The sequence below is a fragment of the Acipenser ruthenus genome, chromosome 32 (assembly GCF_902713425.1).
Source record: "Acipenser ruthenus chromosome 32, fAciRut3.2 maternal haplotype, whole genome shotgun sequence".
NCBI classification, from domain to species: domain Eukaryota; kingdom Metazoa; phylum Chordata; class Actinopteri; order Acipenseriformes; family Acipenseridae; genus Acipenser; species Acipenser ruthenus.
Window position 1 is genome coordinate 2347211 of NC_081220.1, and position 13412 is coordinate 2360622.

Here is a 13412-nt window from a genome sequence, read left to right on the forward strand (position 1 = left end):
ATAATTATTAATTGTAAAATTGACAGTGCTGTCAGCTCTATCGTAGAGAGCAGTCTCTCCTCCTGGATGTGTTGCCTCAGTCTCGGGACGCTCTCTCTCTCTCTCACACACACACACACACACACACACACACACACACACACACACCCTCATCCAATCCGTTTCTTTTTTTACACTTGTCTTAACATCATTCATGGAGCAACAGTTGGTATGTGCGTAATAAACCCAATCGGGCCTTGATACAATAGACAACCCTAGTCTGTACTGAAATAAATAATACATGTTTTCTACAAAAATAAATGCAGCTTGTCAGGATGGCCGAGAGGTCTAAGGCGCCAGACTCAAGAACTCTGTCTTTCCAAAGAATTCTGTGTTCTGGTCTCCGAATGGAGACGTGGTTTCAAATCCCACTTCAAACAGTTCAATCTTACTTTAAAAGGAATAAATGTGTTCATTTTACTATAAAAGATTGTTTCAAGGAAATCAACAGCTGATACCAAACTCTTGTCAGCACTCAATACCATTTTAATTTCAATTTTAAATCCGACTAAAATAGTGTTCCTAACACAGATTGCATTTTTGTTGTAAACAGACTACTTGTTAACGTCACTGAAAAATATTTTGTGTCCAAACATGTTATTTAACTTGATTGTTTTAATATTCCAAATAACATATTACTTGAAAAACATCGTCTACCACTGGATCGTGGTCTCAGGCTGGGATGCGGACCATTGAGAACAGTATAAACGATCTATTACTAGACGCAGCTTACAGGAGAAGTGCCCTCGTTTAACATGCTAGGATGATCGACTTCGGCATTCTCCAACTGCTGTTTACATTTTCTAACACGTTATGAGGAAGAATACAAAGTTTGACACTTTCCTTGTAAGTGGGGGTAAGCACAAGTTATTTGCAGATGTAATGTCTTTATTTAAGCTCATCTAGTCCTGCGCAGTGCAAATCACATTACTGTTTAAAGTGTTCTTAAATTGTTTTAACATTAGCATTGATCAATTTGAAATTTGCTTATTGATTTAATCAACTGAACAATTGTAGGCTTGATGGTTTCTTTTTTCTGCGTTTCTATCAGTATGAGATACGCACTCAAAATGTGTCCCCTTCCTTCAACAACCCCTGACTGAAGATTGGAGTGTCATCACTAGCAGCGAGCAGGTGCCCGAAAACAACACTCATTGTCAGCGCGGTGCTGAGAAGAAAACACTCCCACTCCTCCTGGTGGATACCGAGACCAATCCCTTCAAAACATGTTTCATTCTAGAAATGATCCTTGCAAATATAGTCTTATCTTTTATTGGCAGACCGTCGCCCCCAACTGGCAAGCTCTACTTCATATGATACAATGACTGGGCAACAACGAGGTGTTACATTAACAATACAAACTAACTTGAGACAGCCAAGACGTTAAAGCATACCTTAAGTTTGTCATGTGATACAAAAGCAAGTTTTGGCATTTTTGAATTGCCTGCCTCGTCAAACAAGCTCGAGCCACAGCACACAGCGCTGCTGCATCGGGACACAGAGGGGGATTTTAAAGCGACTGAATCAACGAGCTGAGACTACTTTTTGAAGAAATTTAAAAAATATCTCTATTCGAAATATTTGCTATTTAGTTAATTAATTTATTTTTTGAATTTGCAAATGGCAGACTACATTGCCAAAAAAAAATCTGACAATCGGAATTGCTCGTATCAAGCTGCGATGTAGCCTATGAGAATCGCTGGCAGACTTAAAGGGGAATTAGCTCAAATGGTAGAGCGCTCGCTTAGCATGCGAGAAGTAGCGGGATCGATGCCCACATTCTCCAAATAGTTTTAATGTATCTGCGTATTTAGTCCCAATGCATTCTGGAGATAAATACAGTGTGACAATTCTTTGTAACAGAGACGCCCGCCCTACATGTCTATTTTAAAGCACAGTCTGCTAATTTGTAATATTCCCCAGACTGAAAAACTGCAGTGCGCCCTCCATCGTGTCTTCCGAGAAACACAAAGGGAGATTTTTTATATATATTTTTTAGCAATTGAAGAGTTTGTGTTAATTGAGAATAAATATAAATGGCTTGAAGTTTGCTTTCATTTGTAACGTGTTTGTAATTAAATGTTTGTGGTTTTTACCAATCATTGTGCTGTATACTAGCTACTGTTGAATGTCCATGAATTTGATACGCAGCTTCCCATATGGTCTAGCAATTAGGATTCCTGGATTTTACCCAGGCGGCCTGGGTTCGATTCCCGGTATGGGAACAGCTTTGATATTGTCATTTTGTTACAGAACTGTGGTCATGTGTAATGTGTTTTCAATATGATAATAAAGCTACAGTTACTCGAAATATATATATATATATATATATATATATATATATATATATATATATATATATATATATATATATTGGAACCATCGCAGTTTGTTTTTAAATTATATTAATCCCTGGTCAAGACAAAGTCTCTCAGGGGTTGGCCTATCATTAGATTGCGGATGTAAGGTCCCTGGTCCCATCGTATAAGCAAGATAGTTTATTCACAAATAAATACACACACTTTTATTTATGTTTCTTTTGTTGGTAAATTCACACATTGCATTCTGTCATGTCACACTGTGCACTCTAGCATTGCATAACAAGCCTGCACTACACCAGGACTTCGTGGAGCAACGGTAGCGTGTCTGACTCCAGATCAGAAGGTTGCGTGTTCCAATCACGTCGAGGTTAAAGCCTTCTTTATTTCTATTCCACACTATTTCATTTTTTAGCGTGATTGGATTTGAATGTCTCCGGACATTTATTTATACAATTTATTGATTATATAGCGACAAACAAATTTCAATCAAGATCCAGTCTCTCTATCATTAGTTTGCGCTGCTGTGTTTGGTCACCTTCTAGGTGTGCTCACATTTATTGTGCACATTTAACCTCCCCATTCTACTAAAGCTTTGATTTCACAATGTCACTTTATACTGCTGCTACTGTTTGTAATTGCTGAGATATTTAATTCAATATGATTTTAATTAGACTAGTAAATAAATATCATTGGTTTTTATTTCTTGTGTAAAATTGGTATTCTTTGAGCTCCCCGGTTCCTCCGTTCTTTTATTGCTAATATCCAGACCTCACTGGACAACAAAGGTGGTGGCAGCGGTTGCGCTACCCAAACCCGAACGACCTCGCCTGTAGACAGGGAGTGAGCGTTACAGGCCATCTATCAGCTAATTTCCTACCTGCTCAGGTGATTCTTTTCATCATTCAACTTTTCTATTTTTCTGCAGGAGCTCCATCGTTAGTCTTTTCTGCTCCATCCAGTCTCCAGCTCAGCTACAGCGCCGTTCAAAGCGCAGCGTCATTCTCAGCTTGCTCTGCGTTTTCATCAGAAAGACTGTTCCGACGTCACCGCTGCACTGCAACTCTTTCACACCGGCGCCTCACAGACCATGGTTACCACGGCAACGCCTCATCGAGTCACTACTGGGAGTGGTAAGTTGCCATGGCGACCAGGCAGCTTTAACAGGCAATGCGAGCCTGTGCCTCACTACTGCAATCTTCTGGCTCCTGCTGCTGCGCTTTTGCAACATGAGAGCTTCAACTCGCCGAATTGTGACATCTAAATACTGCAGGCTCCTCTTCTAGACCTACGTTAACTTACTTATATCATCACGAACTGTTCTAAAGCAAATGTTTTATACATAGACAAGGATTTTAATCGCATTAACCAAATATATACTACCCTGCTTCACTGAAGCCAATAGTTTCAATTCCAATCGCAACCTCTAGATGGCAGCATAAGACCACAAGCTCTACATAATTTAAACTGATTTGCTCTTGCTGCGAATCTCGCACACTCCAAACTTTCTATCAATTCCTGCAGTTCGTTGTCATTTCAAGGGATTCTCAGTCCCCTCCTGCTTCAACCTCTTTTGTTTCATATATTAACTTGATTTTTTCAAATCCAAACCCCTCCCTTCGAGGATCTGGTCATGAAGCCATGCTTATCAGCTTTCTGAGATGTTAAGAATCCACCGTCACATTAATTTCCAGCTTCCCTGCATCAGGCCATTCCTGCAACCTTCTTGTTCCTGGATTTGCACTTCCTCATTTGCCCCCAACTTCATCAAGGCACTTAATACAACTTTCAAAGTCCATTTCATTCAATTTGAGCTACCAGGCACATACGGAAACCATGTGCTACGATTAATGAAATTTCTAATTCAAGTTCGGGAGGAGGGTCAGACACCAATCTCCGCATCACCAAATTGAATCATTCAATTTACACATTAGCTAATTAAATTGTTAGCACTATAAATACCCTCTTCACTTATCTCTCAGTTGCGTTTTGATTTCATCGTAACCCACCACCTCCCCTTCTCCACCTTTCTTAATAACAATTTTTATGTTTTATCAATGGGGGTCTCAGCCTCGTCCAGTCGGCCAGGCAGCGAACCCTCAAACCAAGTTAGGTTTGATGCCAAATGAATGTGTATATACAGCATGCTTTTCTGTAAAATCGCATACTCCGCATTCTCTACAATAAATATTTGTACTAAAACATTTTGTGATTGGTGTTTGTCCCGAACTACTGAATCAACATTTCAGTCAGGGATCCACAGGCTGAATTTTTTTTGGAGAACTGCTGGGCAACCTATTCTGCTGACAGGAATAGCTCTCCAAAGTGGGATGTTGTTGTGGACAGGTAAGATGCTGGAATATGATATTGCTGCTACAAAACCTAGGAATTGGGGTTGTGGCTGATGTGCTCCTGACCTACTTTCTCTTTCTAGCTGTGAGAACTCTGCAGATGAGTACTTGACCATCTTTCACCCAGTCTCCAGCAATGCAAGAGTGCTGTTCCCTTCCCATCTGAAGAGGTTTGAAGTGAAAATGTTTTCCTTCACAAGCGGCCGGGATGCACTGAAAGGACAGGTAAAGTGGAGTGTTGGGATGGGGATCTTGTACCACAATGCATAGTTTGGATTGCTTTCCAAGCAGCAAATGGTCACTGTGCTCAAATCTTTAGTGAGTTGGAATGAGAACATATAACTGCACTTTTGCAAGAAGCAGTTACTATGATGCAATATTGTTTTCCAATTTAGTAATCTTCATTGGATGATGGTCCTGCCTGATCTATTGATGCTAGTTTTGCTTGACAAGGTGTGCTGTCTTTCAGATCTACTTCCACTGCAGTGTTGTGATATGTGATTCAAACCGGCCATCGGACAGCCTCTGTAGCAGACGGTGCATTCCAGGGAAACAGAGGCTTGGTAAGAGCTCTGTCTGTTGGGGTATTTTGCATGCATTTTTGTCCAGTTTGTTTTGATGGATTCCTAATTCCTCCTGTAGGTCGTAGTGCTGAAGGGATGGATGGTGGTGCAGTAAAGGCATTTGTGTCTTCTGGCCCAATTGAGCTGAAGAGAGATGGATCCCTTCACTTTATGCCTAGAAGTGGTAATATGCATGATGTGAACACAACTGCAGTTCAAGTAAAATATATAACTATCTCTTTATATTCCTCTAACTATTTATTTCTTCTTTTGCAGGCCAATTCAATGTGTGGTCCCTTCTGGGAGCTTCAATGGGTGTGTGTTCAGTGGTTGTCTTTGTAGCTGGAGTTGTATATTTTTGGAAAATGCCCAAAAGTGTGTATTGATAAATAAAAATCTTGCTTGTAAAGACTGTTTGGATTGTGTGTGGTGGTTTTTTTTGGTGGGTGCTTGACTAATTCTACATAGATTTATATATTGGTGTGTCAGAATGGCCATGTTAATGGGATTCTCTCCTCTTACTGCATTGAATGCTTTGCTTGTTTCCTGATCAGGCCATTCTCAATATGGTGTGTTACTCAAGGACCCTTCACTAATTCATTGTGAACCCGGGGCAAAGACTTTCCTCATCCATGGAGCTGTAACCCTATTCAAAATCAAATGTTTAATTGTTAATCTAACAGTTTTTAGTTACTGTGGAACAACTACTCTCAGTGGAAGGTGACACAAATAAAAAGTATTTAAAATAAGGCTTAAAGTCTTTATTTACCAACAACACACTCATAGACCCATTTAATAATAGCAATAATACACTCCAGGGTCTGTGTGTTATCATGAGATATATCACCACTTCCTGGGCGGTTGAAGAACTCGACTTCGTCTAGTGCCTCCCAACGCACCCAAGGCGTGGTGATATTACCTCATGATAACACACACACCCTGTCGTGTATTACTGCTTCATTAATGTAGTCATTAGGTTTATATGTCACATTCCTTTGTTGTCACTGTATTGATTTAGATATTCAGGTTGGATACCTCGGAAGCCAGCGGAACTCCAGCGTTTCTCCGACAACCACTGATAACCCCTCCCGTGATGATCGCGCTGCCATGACAACCCATGACATCACCCGCACAAGTTACACGTCGAGTCATTTTTTGTAGCACAGTATTAACATGTTATTGTTTTCACAAAATAACATCAATAAGATTATCAGATCACCTGCTAGTGTGTACTAAACAAAACCTCAAATATCAGTGAATTGATACAGAGACAAGCCGTGGCACCAGCAAGGGGTTACAATGAAATTAATAAATAAATTACGACATGAAACAAAAATACATGTGGGTGTATTTTAATAAAAAATCCATGCATCCATATTTCTGATTATAATCTTGCAGCTAATTATTTACAAATGATCAATTTCTATATTTCTCGGAGTGCTAATGTGGTGTTATAGTTTAATATATTAATGGATTTTAGAAATCATCTATCTTAGTCTGCCCCTCAAACAGTTTTAAATATAATTTAGATTTAAATGGCAGGTAGTATATAAATCAATTTCTAAAACAGGTCGCATTTTGTAATTTAAATAGGCCTACGTATGAGCTACCAAAACGTATTTTTGTTTCATGTCGTTATTGATGTATTTACTTATTTATTTGGTTAAACTTGAATCCAGCCTTACATTTTAACTTCTTGAAGTTACCACAGCGTGTCTATGTATGAATTACTGACGAGTAATATTTGTGATTTGATTACTCTAGCAGATGAACTGATAATGTATGGATGTTATTTTGTGAAAACAAGACCATATTAAAAAAAGAAATACTACAGCATTTAATAAATAAATAAATTATACACCAAACTGTAGCACATTTGTTTAGTCTTAATATCATAACAAATATACTTATTATAAATACGCACTTTTTTTATTTGTTGGAAAACGGTCTGGAACTGAAGTATTTTTTTTAATACAGTCCTATTTGAGTATTTAAAATATGGTTATATTCAAATGCCAGCAATGGTGTGTTAATTTAACGAAGCGCCTAACGGCGCTCGGAACGTTCACATTTTTAAATCCTAACGGTCTCTGCTCAGCTGAGTGGAATGTTCACGAGCCGGTTGCCTAGCAGTGTCTCCCCCTCCTTCTCTGCCCCGCCCTCTCGCCCTCTCTCGTTGCTCCAGCTAGGAGTTCAAATTTATCTTCTTTATATTAGCGCAATTCTTTACTAACTTTTACAAATTAGCTTATTAGAAGCTTCGTGTTTTTAAGATGGTTCAGGTGCAGTCCAGGCAGACTGACTGGAGCATCATTACAGTATACCGCACTGCTCTTTTTAATGCTAAATATGTATCTGGTATTCTAAGTATTATCTACAATTAATAATTCAGCTCTATTCATATTCAGAATGTAATACAGTATTAAGACAGGGTCCAGTATTAGAAATAAATAAACATGCTTTAAGAGAAACAGCAGTGATGTTTATTGACCATTCCCATACATTCTCTATATGTTTCTACATTGTGGTTGCACAGGGACAAGGGACTCAGGAGCATAGAGGAGGTAGAGACAGTCCTCTAGTGCAGGAGGAGCGGAGAGGTCGAGTGGAGGTGTAGGGAGAGATGAGGGTCTGGAGGTAGCTGGGTGCAGTCTGGTCAAGGCATCTGTAGGCTAGTACAAGAGTCTTGAGCTGGATGCGAGCGGTGATTGGGAGCCAGTGGAGTGAGCGGAGTAGTGGAGTTGCGTAGGAGAAGCGAGGCAGAGAGAACACCAGGCGAGCAGCGGAGTTTTGGATGAGCTGGAGCGGACAGGTGGCGGACGCAGGGAGGCAAGCCAGGAGGGAGTTGCAGTTGTCTAGGTGGGAGAGTACCAGGGCCTGGACCAGGAGCTGGGTGGCGTAGTTGGTGAGGAAGGGTCGGGTTCTTCATATGTTGCTCAGGAAGAATCGGCAAGTGAGTGCCTGAGTGGAAATGTGCTGGGAATAAGAGAGGCAGGGGTCCAGGGTGACTCCGAGTTTCTTAGCTGAGGAGGAGGGAGAGAGTGTGGTAGATTCCAGAGGAATGGAGATAGAGAGATCAGAGGAGGAGGAGGAGGGAAAGAAAAGGAGGTCAGATTTAGAGAGGTCAGATTTAGAGAGGTCAGATTTAGAGAGAATCTGAGCATCATCAGCATAGAAATGGTGTGAGAAACCATAGGATGTGATGAGGGGGCTCAGGGAGTGGGTGTAGAGAGAGAAAAGGAGAGGACCCAAGACTGACCCTTGGGGGACTCCTGTTGAGAGAGGGTGAGGTGTGGAAGTTGCTCCACGTCAGGTTACTTGGTAAGTGCGGTTGGAGAGTTAGGAGGAGAACCAGGCCAGAACAGTGCCAGAGATTCCCAGGTCAGCGAGAGAGAATAGTAGAATTGAGTGATCGACAGTGTCAAAGGCAGCAGAGAGGTCGAGGAGAATTAGGACAGAGGACAGAGAGGCTGCTCTTGCAGAGTTTAGTGAGTTAGTGACAGACAGGAGGGCGGTTTCAGTGGAGTGAGCAGAGCGGAAGCCAGATTGGAGAGGGTCAAGCAGAGAGTGGTTGGACAGGAAAGCAGAGAGCTGGCGGTGTACAGCCCGCTCGAGGGTTTTGGAGAGGTAGGGTAGGAGGGAGACAGGGCGGTAGCTCTGGAGGGAGGTGGGGTCGAGGGTGTTTTTTGAGGAGGGGAGTGATAGAGGCTTGTTTGAAAGCAGAGGGAAAGAGACCAGAAAGGAGAGAGGTGTTGAGAAGGGAGGAGATGAAGGGAAGTAGAGCAGGAGCAGCAGCTTGAAAGAGGTGAGTGGGGAGGGGGTCCAAGGCACACGTGGTGGGTTTGTGACCCTTGAGCAGGGAGGAGAGGTCAGAGTCTGAGAGGGGAGAGAAGCTGGAGAAGGAGGATGAGTTAGTAGGGGATGCAGTGGGTGTAGGGGTTAGAGCAGGGGGGGTGCGGGGGAAGAAGAGGTGTTAAAGAGTTTGCGGATATCTGAGATTTTAGAAGAGAAGAAAGAGGCAAAGTCATCAGAGGAGACAGAGGAGGAGGGAGGAGGAGGGGGAGGGTTTAGGAGGGAGGAAAAGGTAGAGAATAGTTTACGTGGGTTGTTGGTGGAGGCTTCGATTACAGATTGAAAATAAGTACATTTAGCAGAGGAGAGAGTAGAGGAGAAGGAGGAGAGGAGAGTGCGGTAAACGTCTAGGGCAGCAGGGAGTTTGGTTCTCTTCCATTTCTTTTCAGCAGATGTGATTCTTGCTGAGCGGAGCGCAGAGGAGAGCCAGGGTTGGGGAGAGGAGGGGCGAGCTGGTCGGGAGGTGAGGGGACAGAGGGAGTCGAGGGAGAAGGTGAGGGAGGAGAAGAGGGTGGAGGTAGCAGAGTCTACGGAGAGTTGTGAGAAGGAGTCGATAGGAGGGAGGTGAGAGAGAGCAGTGGAGGCAAGGACAGAGGGGGAGAGAGAGCGGAGGTTACGACAAGAGGTGACAGTGGGGGTAGGAGGAGCAGGGAGAGAGGGGAGAGACAGAGAAAAAGAGAGGGTGAGGTCCAGCTTTGTGGGTAGGGGGGATGGAGAGAGACAGAAGTCGAAGGAATGGGAGGAATCCGGCAGAGTGGCTGGGGTTGGAGAGATGGATATTGAAGTCACCTAACAGGACAGTTGGGGTAGACAGAGAGGACGGAGGAGAGTAGATAGTCGAGTTCATCTAGAAAGTGAGCGAGAGGACCAGGGGGACAGTACAGTACAATTAACAGGAGTTCACAGGGAGAGGTTAGTTGGACAGCATGAAAATCAAAGGTATTAAAAGAGAGTGAGGAGAGGTCGGAGGGGACTGAAAAGAGTAAGGAGGGTGAGAGGAGAAGACCAGTCCCACCTCCCTGTCCAGTGAGACACGGAGTATGGGACAGGACGTAGAGAGAGGACAGGGCAGCAGGAATTACAGAGTTATCAGGGGACAGCCAGGTTTCAGTGAGAGCAAGGAAATCGAGAGAGAGAGGTGGGAGGCAAAGGCAGAGATGAAATCAGCTTTGTTAGCAGAAGAGTGACAGTTCCAGAGTGCACCAGAGAGTGTGCGGGAGGAGGGGAGAGGCAGAGGGATGAGGTTAGAGGGGTTGGAGGAGCAGTGGCGGAGAGAGGGCAGAGGACGAGGACGAGAGGACAGAACAGGGATGTGAGAGACAGTCATAGCAGGACAGGCAAAACAAATAGGCACAGTGGGAGCGGTGGGGTGGAGGGTACAGACCTGACTAGTAGATGGCTTCTTCCAGAGCGCTGTTAGGTTCGGATCTATTCGAACAGCGTCTCGAGGCAGGCCTCCCCTTGCTGGACTCCCACAGCTAGACTCCCACAGCTAGACTCCCGGCTCTTTTGTTGAGGCTCTTCTGTTTGCTGGCGCTTCTTGCTGGCGTGGAAATAGGCTGCCTAATATATATATATATATATATATATATATATATATATATATATATATATATATATATATATATATATATATATATATATATATATATATAACAACTGCGTGGCAAAAGAACCAACTAAACTGTGTGGAAACCAATCAAATAGCAAATCAACTTCTAATCAATTTAACCACTCACCTGGTACTAATCACACACTAACTCAGCTAATTCAAACACCACCTTACAATGGAACTGAATGGAGTTAATTTATAAATTACTTGAAGCAGGAACTTACCTATCTGCCTCGGTCCCTGGTTCCTGTAGACTAAATACATGTAATTCGATTTTTGTATTGGTATTATTTGTATTGAGGCAGGGAGGCTGCAGTTGTTTCTAAGCGACAATGAATCTGGAATAACATTCTTAGGGTTCGTGTCATACGACTTTGTGTCATCAAAGCTGTTTCTGGTGACGTTCAGTGGATTATATTTGGAATCTTTTTTCAGTATTCTGAGACGACAAATTAATAGCTCAGTTGGTTACAGTGAAAGAAACTGCTATCAGTCAGCCTGGCTAGCTCAGTCAGTAGAACATGAGACTCTTAATCACAGGGTCGGGGGTTCGAGTCCCACGTTGGGCGTCCTTTTTAAACACAAATTGTAGATGTTTCTTCGAGGCAACTGATCAATGTCTGATTCTGTTCACATTGTATACAGGATTGCAACAAAATTAGTTATTGGTCACTGTCATATAGCAATTGTTATTGTAAAATGCGTGCATCGTTTATAGCTATAACGATATTGAAATAAATAATCTTACTTTTTTGGGTTGGCTTCAATCCATCTCTTTTTTTACAATTGTCATTACATCTTTCATGGAGCAACAGTTGGTATGTGCGTAATAAACCCAATTGGGCCTTGATACAATAGACAACCCTAGACTGTGCTATCTCGAAACACTAGCTTTGTCAAGTCGAAAGGTCCCTGGTTCGATCCCGGGTTTCGGCAAACAGTAAAACTGTTTTTATTTTGAACTAACAAACAGAGCATATTTTTTTCTTCAGTGTAAATGGAAGAAATAACAACTTATCAGAATGCCATTTTCTAATGTGATTAAGAAATGCAGAACGCACCATCCCTGGGTGGGTTTGAACCACCAACCTTCCAGTTAACAGTCGAACACGCTAACCGATTGCAACACAGAGACCAAACTGTTAAACCACCCAAGCACACGGTAGGAATTATCGTTGTTAATTCTTAAAGGTCTGTTAAGCTTAAAGGTATCAATCATTACTTGCTGTACTTTAAATTTCTTCAAAACTAGTATTTCTATAGCTATTTTCACTATCTCATGCAAGGAAGTGTTAATATAACTTTATTACCCAACTGTGTCAATGAAGACTGGTCAACAGTAATTTCGGATTCACTTTAGTTTATTGTGCTGTATCAAATGAAACAAAAAAATGAATTGCAATACAATAAATATCTGTTTGATCGCTATACAATCAATATGTTGTATAGTCTAAATTGTATAAATAAATGTCCGGAAACATTCAAATTCAAACACGTTAAAAAATGAAATCGTGTGGAATAGAAACAAAGAGAACTTTGACCTCGACGTGATTTGAACACACAACCTTCTGATCCAGGAGTCAGACGCGCTACCGTTGCGCCACGAAGTCCGGGTGTAATATCAGCTTGTTATGCAATGCTAGAGTGTACAGCAAGCATGCCAAACACATGGTAATGCCGACGCTGATACTAGGAAAACACTCGGTATCACCAGGGTCATGGGAAACAGCCGACTCAATACGTGTTCGTAGCCAGCAGGGCTATGAAGTTGTCGGAAGTGTGTTTGATTCTCAGCTTTAAAAGTAAAGAAAACATAAAACAATGCGATTTGCTTTTATAAATTTCATTATTTGAAACGTGGGCATAAACACAGTTGTATTGGCTGGGAATCGTCTCTGATCAATTACTTGGAAAGCAGCTATGCTGACCAATATATCACCAATAGGGAAAAGCTGGCAGTACTGAGTGACACAGAAGACGGATTCTCTCAGCGCGTCTCCTCTGAATGCGCACTGGCACAAAGGAGCTTTGCTCATCTAATGACGTGGCAGAATGCAATAATGTATTGGGTTAATTTACCAACAAAAGAAACATAAATACATGTGTATGTATTTGTCACAAGTGACCCTATGCCTGTGTTTATTTATTTATTTTCTGCACGTATTAATTAGTATTGTGTGAATATTTTATTTAGATCGTTTTTTTTTCTTTTCATAATTTTCTGTTTGCTTTGCACTGTTTTTTTGTGTTGATTATTATTTGTCTATTTTGTTTGGTGCACGGGTGAAACGGAGTTCGTAATTAAAGTATTTTTTGTTTTGTTTATCACAAGCACTGTGCACACGGACCTCAGGTCCCGCCCCAAACAATTGCAGGTACCTGTACACACCTGGAATTAGAAGGGCTTTGAGGTATAAAAAGGGTGAGGAACTAAGAGACTGGGAGCATGGAACTAGGAGATACCGGAATAGGAAAGAGAGAGAAGCTGAGGGAAGTAAACGAACATAAAGAGGACGAGATTAGACAGCGAGTGGTTGGGGTATTTTTTTGTGCACGGACAGTGTCAGTTTCGTTTTGTTATTTTTTTTCGGGGACTCACTCTGGGAGGACTGCGGAACTTGGTGATTGAAGACATTTGAAAAGAGGTACTGACAAGAACCTTTGCGTTCGTGGTTTA

At 41.9% G+C, this 13412-nt stretch overlaps 1 long non-coding RNA gene and 2 other non-coding genes across 3 annotated transcripts; 1 reads left to right on the forward strand and 2 right to left on the reverse strand.

The window, feature by feature from the left end:
* Positions 1-1099: 1099 nt before the first annotated feature.
* LOC131703503 (small nucleolar RNA U3) lies at positions 1100-1304 on the reverse strand. The gene has a single exon (XR_009309945.1). It is a non-coding gene; the product is annotated as a small nucleolar RNA U3 (small nucleolar RNA).
* A 2927-nt stretch (positions 1305-4231) lies between these two features.
* On the forward strand, positions 4232-5683 carry LOC131703188 (uncharacterized). The gene is made up of 5 exons (XR_009309710.1): positions 4232-4703; positions 4792-4933; positions 5178-5271; positions 5351-5455; positions 5548-5683. It is a non-coding gene; the product is annotated as an uncharacterized LOC131703188 (long non-coding RNA).
* Positions 5684-12272: 6589 nt separating this feature from the next.
* Positions 12273-12345, reverse strand: trnar-ccu (transfer RNA arginine (anticodon CCU)). The gene has a single exon. It is a non-coding gene; the product is annotated as a tRNA-Arg (tRNA).
* Between the last annotated feature and the right edge of the window lie 1067 nt (positions 12346-13412).